Source organism: Piliocolobus tephrosceles, chromosome 3, assembly GCF_002776525.5.
Source record: "Piliocolobus tephrosceles isolate RC106 chromosome 3, ASM277652v3, whole genome shotgun sequence".
In the NCBI taxonomy this organism is placed as follows: domain Eukaryota; kingdom Metazoa; phylum Chordata; class Mammalia; order Primates; family Cercopithecidae; genus Piliocolobus; species Piliocolobus tephrosceles.
Window position 1 is genome coordinate 47,964,843 of NC_045436.1, and position 21,191 is coordinate 47,986,033.

The 21,191-nt window shown below is 38.9% G+C and overlaps 1 protein-coding gene across 3 annotated transcripts in view; it reads right to left on the minus strand.

The window, feature by feature from the left end:
* IL15 (interleukin 15) overlaps window positions 1-19,592 on the minus strand; it is a 98,337-nt gene extending 78,745 nt beyond the window's left edge. For 2 of the 3 annotated variants that reach the window (XM_023226005.2, XM_023226003.3), the window contains exon 1: window positions 19,405-19,592. The gene's annotated coding sequence lies outside the window, so the exon portion shown is untranslated. Of the gene's footprint in view, window positions 1-18,917 lie in introns of all 3 variants that reach the window. The other variant, XM_023226004.2, reaches the window with a different exon arrangement.
* Window positions 19,593-21,191: the final 1,599 nt, after the last annotated feature.

Sequence of the window (21,191 nt, forward strand, 5' to 3'; positions counted from 1 at the left end):
CTATCCACATTATTGGCCTCTCTATGGCCAAGTATGTCTTTGGGAAAACTTATGTCTGACCTTAGAATTTAATTAGCACATACTGAAATGGAAATAGATGCAAAGAATGTTATAAACTCTAAAGAACTTTCAGTTCAGTATACATATTTCCTACAGCAAGAAACTGAGTCCCGGGAGACCAAATGACTTGCTGTGACCAGCAAGATACTCTAGGAACTGATAAACACTTCCTTTAAAAATCTGAAGATTCTACACAGAGTTGTAGTGAACAATGAAATTCATTGTTCCAGTTGATAGCTCACAGCTGAGACCCTCCTGAGAAATGCTTCCAATGGAAGAAAGCTGTCTAGCATCAGGGAGTGGCTCTCCCTTCCAGGAATCTGGCCTGCTTCCCTTCCAGAGTTGGAACATCTCCAAAGGGACATCCTGCTTCTAGAAGGCTCCCCATGGGATCCTGTGAGGCCATTGTTGCAACTGCATCACAGTCCAACTTCTCCCTCTGCCCACCCTGTTTTGATCTGCCCTCACTTCTATCAGGTGTTGTTCTTTAGAACATGCCCCAGTAAGCCTCTAGCATGAACATTTCTATCTCAGTCTGCTTCCCAGGAACCTGACCCAAAACAATAGTGTATTCTGTTCCTTGAGAAAATATGAGGTTGGGAAACACTTGGATTACATCGAAGCAGATTATTGCAAGATTTCTTTTAATTTGACAGTGTACACTACGAAACGTCAACAAATACCCAGAGTTAACCAAAGTTACTTAACTATAGAACCCTTTTGGATATTGAACATCTCATGAGACTTGTGTTCTGTGGAATACGGTCTGGGAAACAGGAATGCAGTCACTCTAGCTCACTTTAGAATACAAGTATTGAAATTACTCATATGAATATTTTCTGTAATAGCAAAAGAATGGAAAAAACTTAAATGTCCATCAGTAGGGAAATGTTTAAGTAAATTATAATACATGCATGCAATGTAATGTAATGCATCCATAGAAAAGAATGGGAGATTTTTTTTAATACTAGCATGAAAATATATCCAAGGTGTATTTTTTAAGTAAAAAGAACAAGGTAACTCAACAGTGTTTATTTGGTTTCAGAAAGGGGGATGGTTGAGTACATATGTGCACTTTTGTGTGTTGCACAAAACATTTATTTGTAAGGACATACACTAGAAAATGACAGCACTGGTTGCACCTATAGAAGGGAATTGGAAGGCGCTTTGAACCTTTTGAAGTTTAAACCATGGGAATGTATTATCTATTCATAAAATTAAAATCAAAATACCACAAAATACTATATAGCACAGATTTTAAATACTTTGTCTAATCATTTATGAAGAAATTTTGGGAAAAGAACTATGATATTCTCTATAAAGCTACTTAGACGATGAACTCTTGGAAGACAAAATTCATTTAGAATGCCCAAAGCATGACACAGTTTCTGAACCAAAGGAGACTGTAAATAATTTTTTTAATTGAATTCTGTTACCTCCAATGCAGCAACAATTTAAGATAGTACCCCTGCTGTTGTTGTTGTTTTTTGTTTTTGTTTTTTTGTTTTTTTACAATGTCTAAGAAACTCTAGAAATGGAGAAAAACTAGACCTTACATGAATATACTTTCCTGGACTGGGTTTCCTGTGATTAGCCTGTAGTTAGCAACATTTTAAAGTCTCCGGACCTGTGTTGTTGATCATAGTAGCCATTAACCACATGTGGCTATTTAAATTTATCTGTAAATTAACTAAAATAAAACTAGGAATTCAGTTTCTCACTTGAGCCAGACATACTGCAAGTATTCAAAAGCCACATGTGGTAAATGGCTACGATTTTGAAAACAGAAGACAGAACATTTTCACTGCAGAAAGCTCTGTGGGACAGAATAGATCCAGGTATAGACTTTGGTTTCAGACAAATCTGGGTTTGAAATCTGAATTAGCCCCTTACTAAGTGTAAGGTTTGGGACAAATTAATTTCTCAGGATCTCACTTCTTTTTTTTTTTTTTTTTTTTTTTTTTTTGAGATGGAACCTTGCTCTGTCACCCACGCTGGAGTGCAATGGCACAATCTTGGCTCACTACAATATCCACCTCCCAAGTTCAAGTGATTCTTGTGCCTCAGCCTCCCAAGCAGCTGGGATTACAGGCGTGCGCCACCACACCTGGCAAATTTTTGTATTTTTAGCAGAGACGGGGTTTCACCATGTTGGCCAGGCTGGTCTCAAACTCCTGACCTCAAGTGATCTGCCCACCTTGGCCTCCCAAAGTGCTAGGATTACAGGTGTGAGCCACCGTGCCTAGCCTCAAGGGCCACACTTTTTTCATCTGTAGAATGGGCAAAATGGCAATTGTGAGGTGTAAGTGAGCTCATTCATAAAAGCTGCATAGAACAGGCCTTGACACACAGTGAACACTCAAAACTGTCACCTCTTATTAGCAATTATCCACCACTGTGAATGTCACAGCTCACTACCAACCAGTCACCTCATCTATCACAATTATCCTACAGGAAGATAAAAAAGTATCCACTAACATCCCTATAGTCTAGTTCATTAAAGTGCCAGTTTGCAATTAATAAAGCTTGCCCTAATTTCTTTTTCAGGAAAGTCTTGCTATGAGAAAAAAAGTCACGTGGACTAAACCTGTGTTAGTGATGTGGCTAGTTTATATTCTGGTACAAGCTCTTTATCAGGCCAAATACTAGCAACAAACATTTTTATATTTGGATGGTAGTGGTCTTACTGGGAAGACATACTCCTTGATATGATTTGAACATTTTCACAAAAAGGAAGACTGTCGTATTTTGCCATGAAAAGGGCAAAGCCTAGTACAGTAGCACTGAAGGGGCAGAGACAAACTGAGGTAGTCAAGGTGAGGTTTCTACAGCTGGTAAAGTTGAGCGAAGTTTTGAAAACATAAAAACCATGATGGGGAAAGAAAGATAAGTAAAGAAGAATGATAAATAGTACCAAGACAAAGGAAAGGGTAAGAAGGAAAAGAAGCCTTATAGCTTTAACTCTTCAAGAATAACGAAATATTTTCCTTTCATTCTATAGGCCAAGGCATTCTCTTTTAGTTGTAGCTTCCAACAACAGAATTTGTTAGGCCTGAATTTAGTAGTGGTCAATTTTGGCCTCTCAAGTACCATTATTATATAGTAGAAATTATATTTTATTTATATTATAAATATATAAATTACATATGACTACATATGCATGTCATACTTTTAAACTCTAAAAATAGATATAGAAAGCTATTTTGATGGTTTTCTGAATAGTTCCAGCATTTGCATTTAAAGATAAATAAGTCCAGACAACAGAAAGTTCCCAGAAATGCTTTTAAAATTAATGTCCTTCTTTTGAATTCTTCAGGTATTTATATAAAAAGATTTGCATAAGAATTATCCTTCATCATAAAAATCAGCCAATTATTACTAAACAATTTTCCAGTAGTGCCTCTTTAGATAATTGCTTAACTATTAAAATGTATCCTGTAATTTATAACAGCCATTTTGACACCAGTCTCTATGTGTTCACTCAGCGCTGCCACAGAAGACATACCTTGTCTGTTTTAGAACAAAATACCACATGAGAATTTGTAATGATGCACATTTCTTATTACCTGCTGATAATAACCTATTTGGTGAGAAGGACGCCTAATGATAGAGCACATCTCCCACTCACAAATAACTGGACTCAAACATTGCTATTGCATCTCACCAGCCCCTTACAGAAGCAAAGAGATGCGATGACCATAATCCTCAGGAATAACACTTAAATTTAAAAATCGAGGAACAGCTTATCTTTTACTAAGCACAAATGCACATTAGACCACAAATCCTCCAGTACTCTTTCTCCAGACAGTTTCGCTAGACTTGGCTGTCGTTCTTCTGTTTATTATTCTTGCTGATTAGACCTCTAGCATCTCTTGTTCCAACTACTTAGCTTCATATGAAATGTATCAAGTGATTTAGCCTGAACATTGGATCCCTGTAGCAGTCCCAAACGTCTTGTTTCTAAAACATTGCTTTCCAGTCTACTTTCTGACAAGTAAACTAACCTTCTCAAGTCTATATGAAAAAGCAATAGTGTTTATAAAACTGCTAAGGGGGAAGTTGTCTTTATTAATAAAGTTTATTTGGCAACTAGCAGTGTTTGGACTCCTGAGCTTTAATGTGATCAGTGTGGTTGCTTTTTTCTCCCTAGATTGGACAGAAGAACTTATCTTTTATAGCACTGCTGGTTCTTTCTTCTCCACTTGGGCTGTACAAATTATCTGAGACAGAGCTAACAGAGATCCTGTCCTCACGATAGGAGAATGGTCAGTTTTAGTACTGTATCTCCTCTTTCACTGGCCTCATGAACTATTCTTATCTAAATGGTAGTTATCAAAACCATTATTATAAATAGATTGCCATTCTTATCTTTATAATTTTTGCTTTTCATTTTTCTCTGCTTTATATCACTTCTATGCCTTTCAGCTTTTGTCTAAGGAAAATAGGTTTTGTAGACATCATCCAACACTTGGCATGCCTCATCCCTTTTGTGGGATTACAGATTTGTCACAATCTTTAAGATTTTGACCCTTTCTACTGGGTGTACTTGTTGCAGGTTTCCCAAGATGGCTGCATTTTTTGTAGTCTAAGAGGTCAGATTTATTTGGAGGGCTTTTTTCAGCAGTGGTGCAATGAAAAGTGAAGCGGTGTAGAAGGCAGAAGTGAGTAACTTTTTTCTTGCACCAGAGCAGTCCCTGAGTAACTAAGCCTGCACTATTAACTTACATGACCAAATTACTAATAAATTTTTTTGACAAATACAGAGTGAGAACAAAGAAAATTGAAAAATCTTACAGAATATATATATCATCTAGGTTAGAATACAATGTAGAAAATTATCTCCATTCAGTTATAAAGCATACTTCTAGGGAACTAACATTAAATGTGGCCATGTGGTGGGACCACAAATATCCATTAAAAAATATACATTTAAGGAGTACAAAGGCAGTGCTGTTACATGGCCGTATTGCATAGAGGTAAAGTCTGGGCTTTTAGTGTAACCATCACCAGAATAATGTACATTGTACACATTAAGTAATCTCTCATCCCTCAACCTCTTTCCATCCTCCAAACCTTTGGGATTCTCCAATGACTAGTATTCCACATTCCATGTCCATGTGTACACATTACTTAGCCCCCACTTCTAAGTGACAATATACCACATTTCACTTTCTGTTTCAATTTGTTTCACTTGAGATAATGGCCTCCAATTCCATCAGTGTTGCTGCAAAAGACATGATTTTATTATTTTTATTGCTGAATAGTATTTCATTGTGTATATGTGTATATATATAGTGTGTGTTTATATATATATATATAGATGGCATGTGTGTATATGTATATATGGTGTGTATATATACACATGCACACCATAGAATCTCTCTCTTTGGATGTGTTGTGTAAATAACGGTGGAAGTGTTCACCATCTATTCTTTTCTTATACTCCATACAGACTACCATCATTCCCATCTATTCATCATTAACATATTACAATTTCCAAAACTATAGTTCATGTAAAATTCAGATTGAGAACTTCTTAATGAAATTTGGAGCTTTCCTAATCTTACCAGAACCATGGAATGGACTGGGGTCTAGAGACTTGGACCCAAGGCTTGATTCTGTCATTAAACAGCTATGTGACACTAGCACAGTACTTTATGTCTTTAAGTATCAGTTACCTTGTCTTTAAAGTAAGGAGATTAGATTGCAGGTGTCTAAAGTCCTTTCCAGTGCCTAAGTAACATCTATAAGGATTACAGGTTGAAAACCTCAGCATATGATAGAATCCATCCATGTTATGTTGGTTCCCTGAACCACCAGATTCAACACCGAAGGAAATTTCTCTGGTCTAATCATCTTAATTTTCAAGAAGAGAATAATAAGTGCAGAGAAATTAAATGTATTATTCAATTTTACATAAAGAGGTTAAATTGAGATTTAACAATGTGTTTTGGATCCCCACTTTAATTCTTCACCAGAAGTTCATTCAGCTAACATAGCACAAGGCATATGCTATGCATTGTGCTGCTTCTCCATATTAATTTCAAAAGGGCCCTGCTTCAATCATAAAAATCCATAATTACAGTATGTTTGGTACTTGCACCTCCATATGTATTGACTATATCTAAAGTGCAGTTATTAGTAGATATTGAGGGATTTTTTCATTTCACAGCTTAGATCTAACTATCCTACACCATCACTACTGCCACCCAAATCCTACTACATTGTAATTTGCTCCATTCCATTATGTCCAAATAGCTACATTCTGGGTCAGAACAATAAATTGAACATCCTACCTACAATTGCTCTGCAACAACTCCTTTTCATCCTGGCTCACTGTAGTTCAATTATCACCTCTACCTTGGAGGAGTAAGAAGATGGGAGTTTCACCATCTCCTTGCACCAATGGGAATCCACCACACTTTTGCTTTTATACTGCTTGGCACATAGGTAAATACTCAATAAAAATGAATGGTCATTATTATTTTTATCTTCGTTACTTTACTGAATAGTTGTGCCAACACTGGCATCCTCATCATCTCCCAAAATTTAAAACAAAAAAAGTTTTTCTGAGCCCTGTATTAAATTTGATGTTTACAAAAATTTTTCATAGATATACTTTAGTCAGTTTTGGAAAATCCCATCTATTCTTATTCTTCTCAGAACTTGACATTAACTTTTCCTCTATCGTCAAGATTATTTTGATAGATTTTCTGATGTTGAGCCATCTAGACTATCCTCAAATAAACCATATTTAATTGCAGCAAGCAGGCTCCTGCTGGGGAAGGTCGTGTTGCTGGTTTGTTTTACTGTTGTGATATGTTAGCTAATGCTTTATTTAGTATTGAAAAATGTTACTGAGTTTTAAAAATCTTGGTCTGGCAACTTTGCTGAACTCATTTGTTTTAGTAGCTTGTTAATTTGTATGGCTTTCATCTATAATGAAAATTTTACCTCCTCTCTTTTAATCTTTATAATTCTTATTAATTGCACCAGCAAGGTAACACCCTCTATAGGAAGTGTGCATGCTGGGGAGAGAAACCTGAGTTCAAGCTTCAGTTCCACCACTTCCTACTGGTAGTCCCTGCACCAGTCACCACCCTTTCTGGTGCTTCAGTTTACTTATCTGAAAAGTGCAAAGGAAAGTATCTCATGAGTTTGAGAAGGCTACATATGTTAATGTACTTGGAACTATAGATGAAAATAAATGTTAACTATGTAAATATTCATGGTATGAAGTTAAGAATCAAAGACACCTAACCCAACTCCGGACATTTAGGACAATATTCCCAGAGAAGCCATTATCAGACTGAGACTTCTGGAGGAGGCGAGTGAGGAGAAGGGGGCAAGGAAGAGACAGACACTGGATGAAGTAGTGCATTTCCAATAAGAGAAACGTGTCCCAAATGTTTGGCTATGAAAGTGTGTTGTGTTCAGGGGCTGACAGTAGTTCAGTACCCTGGACACTCAGCTCTTTACTTGCAAACAATAATTGTTGCACTAGATAATAAGTTTCTAAAGAGAATCATGTGTGCTGCATCTTTTTATCCTTCACAGCACTTGGCAGGGAGTCATGTACAGAGATAGTGATAGGTAAGTATCCACTATTGTTTAGAACTTTTGGTGTGCTGTTAGCTTCTTCGGATTAAACACCTTAGCCTGGAAGCCATGTTTTATAAATTGCAGTGGCTCAGCGTAATACGGCTTGACTTAAGAAAGGTCAAAGTTTAGAAGATGAATGCTTCAATATCAAGTCAAATAAGCCATCAGCATAACCACATCTTTCCAGTTTTAGAGGTTCTTTGCAAGGATCCTGCTTTTCAGGGGTAGAATCGAGAGATTCTACATACAAATTAACAAATACAGATTTTAATCTGATATTTGAGGTAACTACAAATTTTTTAACAGCATAACAAGAGAAGAAACTATATTTCTTCTCTTAAACCCTCAGGAAAAGAGATACTAAATAAATTAAATTTCAGCAATACTATAATTTTCACACAATTTCTCACCTCTTTTTTGTCCTACTGAAATAACTTCTCAAAATATTCAGCAAATAAAATTAAGAAAATGAAAGGATTTCTGTTTGAAGGAATTTAGAGAATAGGGTGTGACTTGTTTCAATTTCCTTTCATTTACTGAAGCACTTACTTTGCAAATTTATAAAATTATCCCCCCCATATTAAAACTGGCACAAAATATTAAACAAACCTATTTGTTTTCAGTTCTCTAAAGTTCATACTCCTAATAAGGAAGGTAAAGATTCTATTTGTTACCTGGCCAAAGTACACCCTCAGAAAATTCTGTTTCCCTTTCTGACCCTGATAATAAGAAATATGCTGGGAATAGTTTCCCAAAAGCCATGTGATCACCAGTAATATACTATGAGTCAAATATAGTCAAACTCATTTTCTCAGAACCTTATCTAACTTGACCCCTTGGGGATATATGTTGGATCACTGACAACAAGAATAATGTTATTACAGGTCTACTCTGTGCCAGGCAAGGTGTTAGACACATAAGGATGCAGTGTTTCTCAAACTTCAGCCCTTCCAACTCCACCACCACAACTCTTGTCATCTATGACCTTTAGCATATACCTGTGGAAGAGGCAATATGAACACAGGTAAATAGAGTGAAACACTGCAGATACTATGAAAGAAATATCTATCAGGTGGAGAACTCACAAAGAAAAGGTGTGAGGCAAGACAGGAGGTAAAGATGGCATCTGGCCAGGAAAATGTCACAGAGAAAGTGAGTCTTTAAAGATGAATATGTAAGAATAAGCATATAAGGGATTAAAATCCCTCTAGATAGCAGCAGGCAGAGCAAGTATGACAGGCAGGCAAGGGATAGGAGGTGTAAAAAGCCTGGCCTTCTCTTTTGAAGACCTGGGAGCTGGCCAATCCCTCCTCGAAGGCCTTCCTGAACATCTCCTCTTTCAGGGTGCTTAGCTCAGTGACAGTCCTTCTGATTGTCTTATGTGACCCTAAACCACCTATATATACATTTACCTCCTGGGGAAAAAGCCTGACCACTTGTTTTAACCAATAATTTTTACTTAACTCACAAACTGAAATCTCTTGTACAAATAGTTCATCCAATCTTCAATCTAGCACTTCTAATCACTTACAGGACATTTTAAGTGGTTTGTTCCACTTCTAGCTCTATTGTGATATTTCTAAAATCAAGTTCATCCATTCCCCTACCTTGCCCCATGTGTTAGCTGTAATATATATCTGTTCCTAACGTGTTTATCTTTCCTGACTCTCGTGGTTAAAATCTTGGGCATCCTCTGACTCTTCCCTGTGCTCTGCTCCTCCTATTCAATCCAGACCAGTCAAGTATTTAGGTAGGTGCCCAACCCATATTAGGCACTCAAAATCATTAACTGCTGAATTGCCAAAATCAATTCAATGAATAAATAGAACATCTTCCTTGAAATTAGCTTGTCTTTCTATTCTCCATTCTATTTGCAGTACCCTACTACTTAGCATCCATTAATCCATTCATTCCCTCATTCATTTTTGCTTCAAATATTGCTTTAAACACTCAAGCAAATATTTGTTGAGACACTACCATATGTCTGGCACTAATAGGTGATGGGAATATAACAATGAATAAAATAACAAAACTGCATAAATTGGACTTTCATATTCATATTCTAATGAAGGGAGATATTAATAATCAAATAATTCAATCACACATATAAGTCCATAGTTCCTTATGTGAAATATTAAATCAAAAAAGCTCTAAAAACTGAAAGTTTCTCCTTAATTCACTGGTTAACAAAACACAAACTGAACTAACATTAGACTATGTGTAAGCAGTATTTATTCCCTTTTGAGGAAGTATCTGAATAAGCTTGGTCGTTACATGATATATAGTAAACACACTATATTACTTTCCAAAATCTGAAAAATAAATTGAATTCCCAAACAGGATTGGGACAGGGAGTGCTGGGGAGGCTGCAATTTGAAGTACATGAGTCAAGGATTACTTCATTGCAACAGGGATATTTGAGCAAAACCCCAAAGCAGGTATGGGGAAGAGGGTGATATCTGAGAGAAAAGCATTCTAGGAAGAAGGAACAGCAAGGTAAAAGACTCTTCGACAAGAACATAGTAGTATGGTTGATGAATAGAAAAGGTGCCAGTGTAACTGACTCAGTGAGCTAAGGAAAGAGTAGTAGATGGCAGACATCGGGGTACAACTCACTTAGAGACTTAATATCCACTGTAACAGAATTTGGCTTTTATTAGAGTGAGACGAAAGAACCGTGGGGGCGTTGGAATAGAGGAATGGCATAACCTGATTAATATTTTAACGGAATTATCCTTTGTGGTGGATAATCTCCAAAGACAGCTGCCATCAATCAATGTCTTCCTCCCATGAACATGCATGACACTCTACTCATCAAGAGGTGGAATCTTTGTCCTCTCCCCTTCAATCTGGGTGGTCTTCTGACTTACTTTTCCCAAAAGAATAAAACAAATGTTACAGTCTGGAAATTGCATATCCAAGCCTTAAGTGATTACAGCTCCAACTTCCTCTCTTATAGAAGTTGGTCAAGTTGTGAAGAGTCTGACAACCCTGAAACTATCATGCTGTGAGAAAGTCCAGTTTAGCCATGTGGAAAGACTAAGAGAAGGAGAGCCAAGGGGCCCATACAACAGCTGGAACTGAGGCTCTCTATATGTGACTTAATGTCTGAGCCATCTCAGACATCCCTTGACCATTGAGTCATACCAGCTGAGGCCATATACATTGCAGTGTAGATACAAGTCATTCTCTTTGTAACTTGTCCTAATTCTTAGGTTTGAGAAAATAAAATGGTTCTTATTTTACACCACTAAGTTTTGGAGTAGTTTATTATATGGAAATTAGTAATTGAGTGGTGGGAAGACACCTGGAGAGAGGCAAGGACACTCTCAGTGAAGGCCAGAAACACAGTGATGAAATAGTTCAACCTAAGACTTGCTAGATTGGAAAATAGCAACTGTTCTCATTCTTGCCTTTCCAGGCAGTAAAAGATTCTCCAAGAAATAAGTAGTTTCAGAGCAAAGATCAAATCCAGGGTGTACTATTACATGTGCTCTCAGGTTGAAGATCAAATCAGTTGTATGGCAGGGAGGCCCTTCATTAAGAACTCTGAAAGATTTAAAGTGGTGCCTCATAGACCTTTCTAACTAGTCAAAGGGCTTCTAAAAATGCTAAGGGTTTCCATGGCATCTCGATTTCCCAACAAATTAAAGTGGAACTTGTCTCAAGGATTTGCTGGTTATGTCTTTTATCTAACGAAGTGAATGAATCTCAATAAAATTCATAGGAAGCCCCGCAAATTTTAAATATCATTGAACTTAAAAACAAAAAGCAGTTAAACAAAAGCGAGTATACAAAAGTCTCTAAATTATCAACGCTCTAACATCAGGAAGGCAGGCTACATTACTGCAACGAATAGCAAAAATTATTTCTCATAGAAAAGAAAGAAAGAATGAGAAAAAGAGCCCAAAGTACAAAAGGTAAAGTTAAAAGCCACAGAGAACGATTCCTAGGGAACAAATTTAAACCTTAATCAGGAACATGTATTGCTTCCAGAGCAAGAACTGGGACATATGCCAGCTCTATTTAGACTTGCTATGGACTAGCGACTGTTACACGCCTTCTATTGTCTTGTTTTGAAATTGTATTGTTTAAAGCAATTGTCCTATTTTTGTTTTACCGTTGTATGTTGGGACAAGGGGAAGGTCACAGATAACCTATCTTTTTAGTTATAGGTTTCTGCACTCAAGAAACTACATCAGAGAAATATCATCCTCATCTGGAGATCCAGTTTAGAGACTTAAAGTCTGAGTTTGATGCCATAACAAGACAAGCTATAGGGGATCCTGAAAGTCAATCATTAGTTCAATGGTACAACTATTTGAGACCAACATGATGTAAAGTCCAAGTTAGCCATGTATAGAGGTCACATAAAGAGAGATGGATGCCTCGCCAGCATAAGCTTTCCAGCTATCCAAGCTGATGTTCTAGACATGTGAAGGAAGATGCCTTCTTGAATGTCTCATCTCCAGCAGCCTAGGAGGAGTCAAGCAGACGAAAGTAGCCCAGATTACAAGATCATGATAAATAACAAATTATTGTTATTCAAGTCACTAAGTTCCGGGGGTGTTGTTTTGTTTTGTTCTTGTTTTATGGTTATTGATCCTTTTGATGCAGGGACAGGTAACCGAAACACTGTGGCTGCGATGCTGAGAACAGGCTGTAGTGGAGATGAGGGGACAAGCAGCAGGCACTTTTGCAATAATACTGTGAGACATGACAGCAACTTGAACCCAGGTGACAGTAGTGAAAAAAAGGGTGAGAAGAGATAGGATGTGGCATATATTTTGAAGGCCTAGCTAAATAATTTGGTGGCAGATTCAACGTGGAATATGACATAAAAGAGATGCTAAGGACAAATCCAAGACAGATTGATTGATTATCTATGGAACTAAGAGAATGAAACTGCCATCAAGTAAGATGAGGAAGAAGGTGGAGCAAGCAGATATGGCACTAAAGGCAGGAATCCAGTGAGTATTAGGCATCCAATCAGAGATGGGTGAATAACAGATAAATAGACTGCTAAATGAGTCTGGAGTTCAGGGGAGAGGTTATGGCTAGATTCACATGTACATTTGTGAATCATCAATGTAAGAAGGGATTAAAACCCATGACACTAGATGAGATCACCAAGACAGAGAGTACAGATAGAGAACAGACCTAAGGACTGAGTCCCCAGACTGCTATGTTTACATGTTAGAGAAATTAGGAACCAGCCAGAGACTGAAATTGTTGCTGGTAAAGTAAAAGGAGACTGAAATTGGTGCTGGTAAGGTAAAAGGAAAATAAGGAGAAGGGGAGTGGCTTGGAAGCCACATGAAGATCTCTCAGGTCCTGCTGAAAGGGTACATAGGAAGGGACCCAAGAACTAACCACTGGATTTAATAAAAGGGATGTTCTTGGTACCTTTGACCAGTGTATTTCTAGTGGAGCAGTGGACATGACAGCCTGCCTGGTTCAAGAGAGAATGGACAGAGGAAAACTGGAAACAGAGAATATAGTTAATGCTGTAAGTTTTCCTGTAAATTGTGGGCAGAAACAACAGATATAGAAGTGAGGAGAAGCATGAGGAGAAAAACATGAGTCTTTTTTAAAAATGGTACAAATTATAGTATGGCTACATGGTATTGGGAAAGACCCATAAGAGAGAGAAAAAAATGGTGATGGAGAGAAAGAATGAATTACCAGAGTCATGTCCTTGAGCAGATAATGAGAATGAAACTACACTCCTGAATTAGCTGTGAGATTTTTAGCTGGTTTCCTTATCTCTAATTGTCTTTTCTTCAATAAATTCTACCTCAAACTAATTTCCCTAAAATGCTATTTTTATTACAGTATTCCAACATTATTTTGCTATATTACTTATGTTTCCTACCTCTTTTACAGTTGTCCGCTTAGCTGTCAAACCCCTGAATGATGACTGACTCTTACTGAAGCCAATCCTAATAGACTCTGACCAACCCTCTGCTAAGCACATGGAGCACATTGTCCTTACTCAGAATGTAAGTGTAGAGACAGACACATAAAAATGAGTTTACAGACATTAAAGTTGTTATGAGGGAATGCAGACTGCACCAGAAGAATTCATGTAAGGGAGAAAATAATTCTGGCTGGGCAGTAGGTGGGGACAGAAAATGTTCTAGAGGGTTAACATTTTGAGCAGGACCCAGGAAGGCTGACAAAGAATGGCAAGTGTGTCTGGAACACTGAGGCAGGGTGACTGCAGCTGAAGAGGAGACTTCACTGCAGAGGCTACCCAAGCCCTTTTAGAGCTTATTTCCCACTAGTCTCCAGTGGGAAACCTCTACAGAAGTTAGCCCAGGCTCTTTACTGCTCTCCATCCCACTCCCTGTGCTTTGCTTTAAGCACAGTAACCCATGGTAATCCAGAAGCCAAAGGGAGGGTGTGGGAAAGAAGGCTGAACTATATATCCCAACTGAACAACACACACCTCTGGCGTACCCTACAACTTTCCCGGGGGTTTGTGGGCATAGAGGGTTCTAAAGGAACCAATTTCAAGATCCGTTACTTGCACAGGAGCCCCTTTTACCAGAGATATGACTGATATGTGCCCAAAGCAGGCAGATTTCTGGCAAGTTCTCCTTCCTCACTTCCTCTTTCATAATTACCCTTCTCCCACTTTAGGAAAAAAATGCCTATCTCTCCCTATCCAGAATCTTAACATGTGTCTTGCCTCACCAGGATGCCAAATAAAGGGGTGATTTGAAAAGTTGATATAAGAGACATATTTAATCAAAGCATTGGCACATCTACTTGTATGATACGTATTTCCAATGTTATTTTAGTTTTATGCTTAATAATCACTTGCCAAAAATTAATGGTTCCTTTGATTAATTTTGTAATGATAATATTTTAAATAACATAAGCAAGAATAATTTTCACAATAAAAATCCTTCCAATAAAAGATCAAGTTTTATGTACTTATTTTTGTTGCAGATGAGTCAGGAGAGCAAATGACCTAAAAATATAAAATCTTTATCAAATGTTCAATTAAGAAATAATTATTTGATAATTTTAGAGGTCAGTGCTAACAGTGTGCAAGGACTACTTTGTCAAATTTCTATTGGAAGGCACATGAGCAAAATACCCGGGAAGGAGAAGTAGCACTCAGTGATACAAAGGACCAAAGACCCTCTCTAGGCTCCTTTGATGTGTCACAATGGCAAGCAGAGCTCACCCCCACGGCCACCCCCCCATCAACCTTACAACCATCATATTTTCCTGTGCTAGAACCATTTGCAGTTTCAATTCCCTCATTTCACAAAATAATTTGTCACTTTCCTCATCTTGTCTGCATCCTGTCAGCACTTGGAGGAACCATTAGCATTTAGAGAAGAAACAACTGTGTATTACATGCAGACTTTTAAAAATCCAATTTTATATGGTCTACATAGAGTCTTCTGCCCCTGCAGTGGGATGAAACACTATAAAATAAGCGCATACAAATACTCTGGCTCTGGATGTGAAATGTGGACAAAAAGTATTATTGAACTAAACTGAGATCAAAGAGCCTCTTTTTCTTCTCTTTCTGACTCCAGCACTAAACAACTTTTTTTTTAAATTTATTTAAAAAAGGGCAATATTCTGGCCAGGCACGGTGGCTCAAGCCTGTAATCCTGGCACTTTGGGGGACCGAGATGGGCGGATCACGATTTCAGGAGATTAAGACCATCCTGGCTAACATGGTGAAACCCCGTATCTACTAAAAATACAAAAAAAATTAGCCAGGCTGGTGGCAGGCATCTGTAGTCCCAGCTATTCAGGAGGCTGAGGTGGGAGAATGGCGTGAAGCCGGGAGGCGGAGGTTGCAGTGAGCCGAGATTGCGCCACTGCACTCCAGCCTGGGAGACAGAGCAAGACTGTGTCCAAAATAAATAAATAAGGCAATATTCCTTTACATAGGCAAATTAATAAATACCATTAAATCACCCCAAATGGTGACCAGGGTCTATTTCAAGGTAAGGATGGCAGCATTTTAGTTTTCAGTACACTGAACACCTGAGTTTTCTTAGCCGAGAATACATATGATATCCAAAAAGGGGCATTAACATTAGAATCAAGATAAATCTCATTGGAGTGTCTGTCTTACACAGTTGTGTCCTAATGCAAGTGAAACTCTGCATGCCTTTTTTTTCTTTGTAAATTCAGGATAAAAATGCAATGGTTAGTCAAATTCAGTGAGGACATACAGACGAAGGGCCAGTATGGTGCCTGAAACATAGCACAGGCTTCCTCTTTGTAACTTTCAAATTCACATTAGGTTCCTGCTGGAATGGCACTATTAATAACAATAATTTGTGTTTCAGGCTTTCTGTCAAGATTTCTTAGCTACTTATGTTTACCTAGTCAATACAGTCTGGAAGCTGAGTAAAAAGTAGCCCTTGTCTGCCCACAGCTGTTAACAAATGGTACAGTACAAAATATACATAAACACACATATACACACATATACAGTATATATACACATATATAGGCATATATGCACACATATAGACATATACTTGATAGTATTGAATTAGTGAAATTCACCATCAAATAGGTGTTAGTTAATGCATTCCAGTACTCACTAAAACAACAATTTTTCCTTCAAATCCTCTATGGAATGTTTCCATCCAACCCATTCCTATAGGACAGCAGCAGGTATTTAAGCAATGTTTAGTGTCGGTAGTCTCATGCAGTTACTATAATCACTGGGTAAGTAAATCAAAGAGCTAATATTGAGTAAAAGAACTGGCTTCTTGCCAACCATTCTACCATAACGCCTTCTGAAAAGAGGATGTCCCAAATGGTTAACCTTATCATCACCAGTTGTGATATTATGGAAAACTCTTCTTCTCTGACCTCTCCATGAATCCCAGTCTTCTAGTTGTATGGATGAATGGATACACAGATAGGCGGAGATAGATATCTAGATCAGTCCACATTTGCCTACTATTTGTCAAGCTCTCTCAGCAAAAAGTGATGCAAATTAGACAAATGTTTTCATTCGGGGACCATAAAAGAAATTTCTCCAATGAACCAAACACATATTGATACTCAAATGAATATTATTTGATTAGAAAAATAATCCTTAAATACATAATAATGTCAATTGCACAAGTACCATACAAACATTATTTTACAACCAACATTCTACCATTACAATGCTGCCTGACAATAAATAGGGATTGATTATCACTGTCAAATTGTAGGAAATATTTTTATGCAGATAATACCATCCTCCATAAATACCAACAATTTTAAACTTGTCTGAGTTGGAATTCCAGCTCTACCACTTTCTAGCTCTGTGACCTTGAGAATTTCCTCAGCTGTAAAATATATTGCCTACCACATAAGTTTATTATGATGTTTTTAAAAAATACATCCTTAGAACAATGTCTGATACATAGTAAGAACTCAACAATGTTAGTTATTATTCATACTGTTTCTCATAACTTAAGTTATGGGTCTGAAGACAGAACTCTGTATTATCATTAGCTAACCCTCAGAAAAATAGTTAACACAGTGAGCAGAACTCAACATTAAACTCCAGGAGAGATGAGGAGAAAAGGACAGTAGTCTATATTTCTGAAAGATTTAAAACTGTTTTGGGTCAGAGACGCATTTAAAAAGCTGACCAAAGTTGCGGATATTTTCCTGAGAAAAATCCACATGTACCCAGCATTTCAGGGCTCCTTTTCTAGCTATTCTGAAATCCATTAGAGGCAGCAAATCTGAGATGAGTATCCCGTAGGCTTTAAAACCTTCCATTTCCAAAAGCTATTTCAATAAACTTTAAGGCACTGTTTTTCTCCATCCCCCAAGGAAATGTATAAACAAATATTTCATTGACAAACATTGTGCCTTGCAATATAGCTGTTGATATTTGCTACATTAATTTCAAGGATTAAAACAAAAGAGCGTCATTTTAATCACCAGTAGTCTGCAGATAAATTCAAACCAGAACTATAGCTTCCCATCAGGTTCTGGAGTTGCCACTCCAAATCAGCAGGGAACAGTGAAACCAAAAGTATGGGAACACCCTGCCTATCAGAAGTTCCATTGGACCCTTTTCTGTCATGTTGCAAAGCAAATGATACCGCAGGAGAGGCTCTTCTGATTGACTAAAATTCTGTGAGAAAACAGAAATGTAAGGATACGAAACTAAGACAATCATAACGAACCTTAAGATCTCTACGATACTTGTTAACTTTAAGTAAAACTAGCTTTTTCTTCACTTTTTCTATCTAAATGGCTTTCGCTGTGTTTTCAGTTCTTCTTTTTATATATCTTTATGTTCATTCCCTTGTATCTTGTATCTCCTGTCTCTGTTGATCACATTATTTAACACGAAAACAAGAGGAGTTTAAATTTTTAACCTGTATTATATCTTTTTTATTTATTTATTTTTTTGACAGGCTGGAGCACAGTGGCAGATCATAGCTCACTATATCCTGGAACTCCTGGTCTCAAGCTATATTCTCGCCTCAGCCTTCCAAAAGTGTATTGTATCTTGATACTTTCAGTAGAGTGGTTCACCTTGCCTCCTCTACGTGGCAGGATGCATAATCACCAGTTTATTCTGTAATACTAGAGCAAGAATTCAGTCTAGCTAATATGGCCTCTTTCACCACACTGACAAGATAAGGATGACGACCACTTAGTTGGCCACCACCAGTATCATAATACTAGAAAGTAGTTTAAAAATATGTAAAGGAAACTAGCTGGTGACCACCACTTCACTTCCAGTTTTGAAATTGCTGACTCATCCTATTTAAGAATCTGTTGTAAGGGTCATTTAATAATTAGTTTGGTTTACACATACTTTGAAGTCAACATAGTTTTTAATGCATGGAATTACATAAAGTCAAAAGAACTGTATACCCTAGTAACATGCGGTCTTAATAACACTTGAAAAAATTAGCTGGATTTTCATTTAAAAGCCACCGTGAATAACGATTTTATTTTAGTGAAATTCGCTCTTATTTTTTCCAAGTTCCTTTGGCATTCTAGATACACGATTGCTTCTCTAATAGATAACTGGCTGGCTCAGAGTTGGAACCAATACAGACCCAGTCCTGACTGCCAAGCACTATCCATTCCTGCAAATTTCTCTCCCAGAAGACATGTGCAAGCAAAGAAGAGGGCGATAATTTGATTTTGCAAAGGTAGAGATAGACGCGCACGCACAAACATCTGCACCGGCCCACAGGGAGTTTGGGGCGGGAGCAGTTAGGAACAGGGAGCTGCGGTACCTTTCCTTGGCCTTCCTGAGCTTGACCGGGTGCAGAACTCAGCCCTCAGGGCTGCGGGACAGCGTCTTCTCAGAAACCGGCAGCTTGGCTGGGGCCACCAGAGGCGCGTCCCTCACCCTCCCAGCGGAGCGCAGGGTGCCCGGCCCGCCTTGCGCTAGCCAGCAGGCTGGAACGCCTTAAGAGCGCAGCGCAGTAGGGAGTCGCACGCCAGGGGCAAAGGGATCTGTGATCTGCGCTCCTCCGGAAGCCGGAGGATGGCGAGGAGAGCCTCGGAAGTGTCATTAAAGTGTCATTAGGGGAAAAACCAAAAACTGAAATTGCGACTAAGTTTTCCCCAGGAGAGGGCGGGGCAGCCGGGCCAGTTGGGTAGACCAGAGGGTACCTCTGGAGCTGGGAGGGGCCCCGGGCGTAGGCTTTCGGGGAAAATACCATCGCCCTTTCAACCACCACCACTCCCCTCCCAAAGCAGAGAAGCCGAGCTCTGTACCTCCATCAAGTCCTGGCTGCAGGGTGGGGGACGACAGCCACCGCAGCCGGGAGGGTGCGGCCACCCAGTTGCCTCCCGGGGAACGCCGGACTTCGAAGGCAGTGAGCGAGTCAGCTGGGATTCCCCCGGGCGCCTTCCACCCGGAGTCCCAACCACTGGCGAAAAGAAAAGTGAAAGAGAAACAGCCGGGAGCAGAGGCGAAGACAAACACCTCCTGCAGAGACTGGGGGTGGGGCTGGTGGCGGCGGGTCCTGGATGACTGACTGCCCCAGGTGTCACTACTTCCCGGCCTGTTTCCGTCCCTGCCGGGTCCTGGGGCGCAGAACCTGCAGGGCGAGCGTAAGGACATGGAGGAGTCCCAGCCCCGCCTTGCAGGAACACCAGCCACCGGCCTCCTCCTCTACCTGCCGGGACACCTGCAGAGAAGACACAAGGACACTGGAGGGAGCCCACCAGCCGCATCCCAAGCGACGGGCACCATGTGGGAAGCTTCCGCAGCAGAACCTGGAGACCTGAGCTGGGCTGGCACGCATCCAAGTCTCCCAGAGGAACGGGAAAAGGGTGTCGGAGCCTGATGCTGGGCGGCTACTCTAGACAGGCCTCTTGGTCCCCGCACAGACTGGAAGAAGGAAACTTTGAGGTCCAACTAGAGGAAAAGATGGAAGAAGACACCAGGGTGGCAGCTTTGTGCAAGACAGTTCGTACATGGAGCGAACTTACAGCAATGAGCCTCTCTGCGGATCACTTTTCCAGTCTGTTGTGTAGTCCAGTGTAAAATATCACACATGGTCCCATTTGATGGAACCATGAGATGTTGTTCTTGTAGTATTTTTTACATTGGAGGAAGGAACTGAGTTGAGGCTGAGTGATTTGCATGCCATAAAGGCAGTAGCAAAGACCTCATGCTCAGTTTTGAAAGTACTTTGCAGAATCTTGCAAATCACTGAAATCCCTGAATCACTGAAAATCCCTATTGTATGGTGCTTTCCAAATGTTCAGAGTCATGGCTCAGAGAAAATGATAAGTCTTCCTGGAGCTCAGTTTAATTTAGTTTAAAATTTAATTATGTTTTTTAATTACATAAATATAAATATCAAATAGAAAAATAATGGAAATTATTCAACTTCCATATACATAAAGTTCCATATAATATCATTTTATATTTTTTATGAAAAATTTGAGTTTATTTTCATTAACTCAATTTTTTGATATCAGTTTTATATTTAAAATAATTACTGATGGACTTTTTGATGAGAATTCCAACTCTAGATAGTCTCCATCGACAAAATAAGTGAGGTACAAACATGCAGGAACAGTTTTTACAATCATTCAAAATTTCACCATAGTTGGTAAGAATATGAAGCAATCATCCATTTCTGTTCATGACAATGTCAAGTGGAATTTTCTTGTGATGGTGTCAATGGATTTCAAGACCAGATAGAATTTTTTGTAGCAATACATTGAAGCTCTCATTTGCAGAATGAGCATGCACTGGGAGAGCAAGACTACAGCTGGATTGGATCCCAACACAAGGATATTGCAGCCACAGAAGGACTGATATGCATATGTGTGAAAATAGAGAATAGGGATGAACAAGTGTATCATGTGCCCAACCTCATTTTGGACTGCTGTAGAGCTTCTTGGACTCCTGCCATGTAAACTCCTCTAGCACCTCCTTCAACTCCTTTAATGGATACTGTGTTCTCTGCAGCCGGTGAAGGAAGCAGGTGTCCCAGACAATAAGACACCTCAGAGGCCATACTCAGCACCACCTAGCAGAGCTCGAT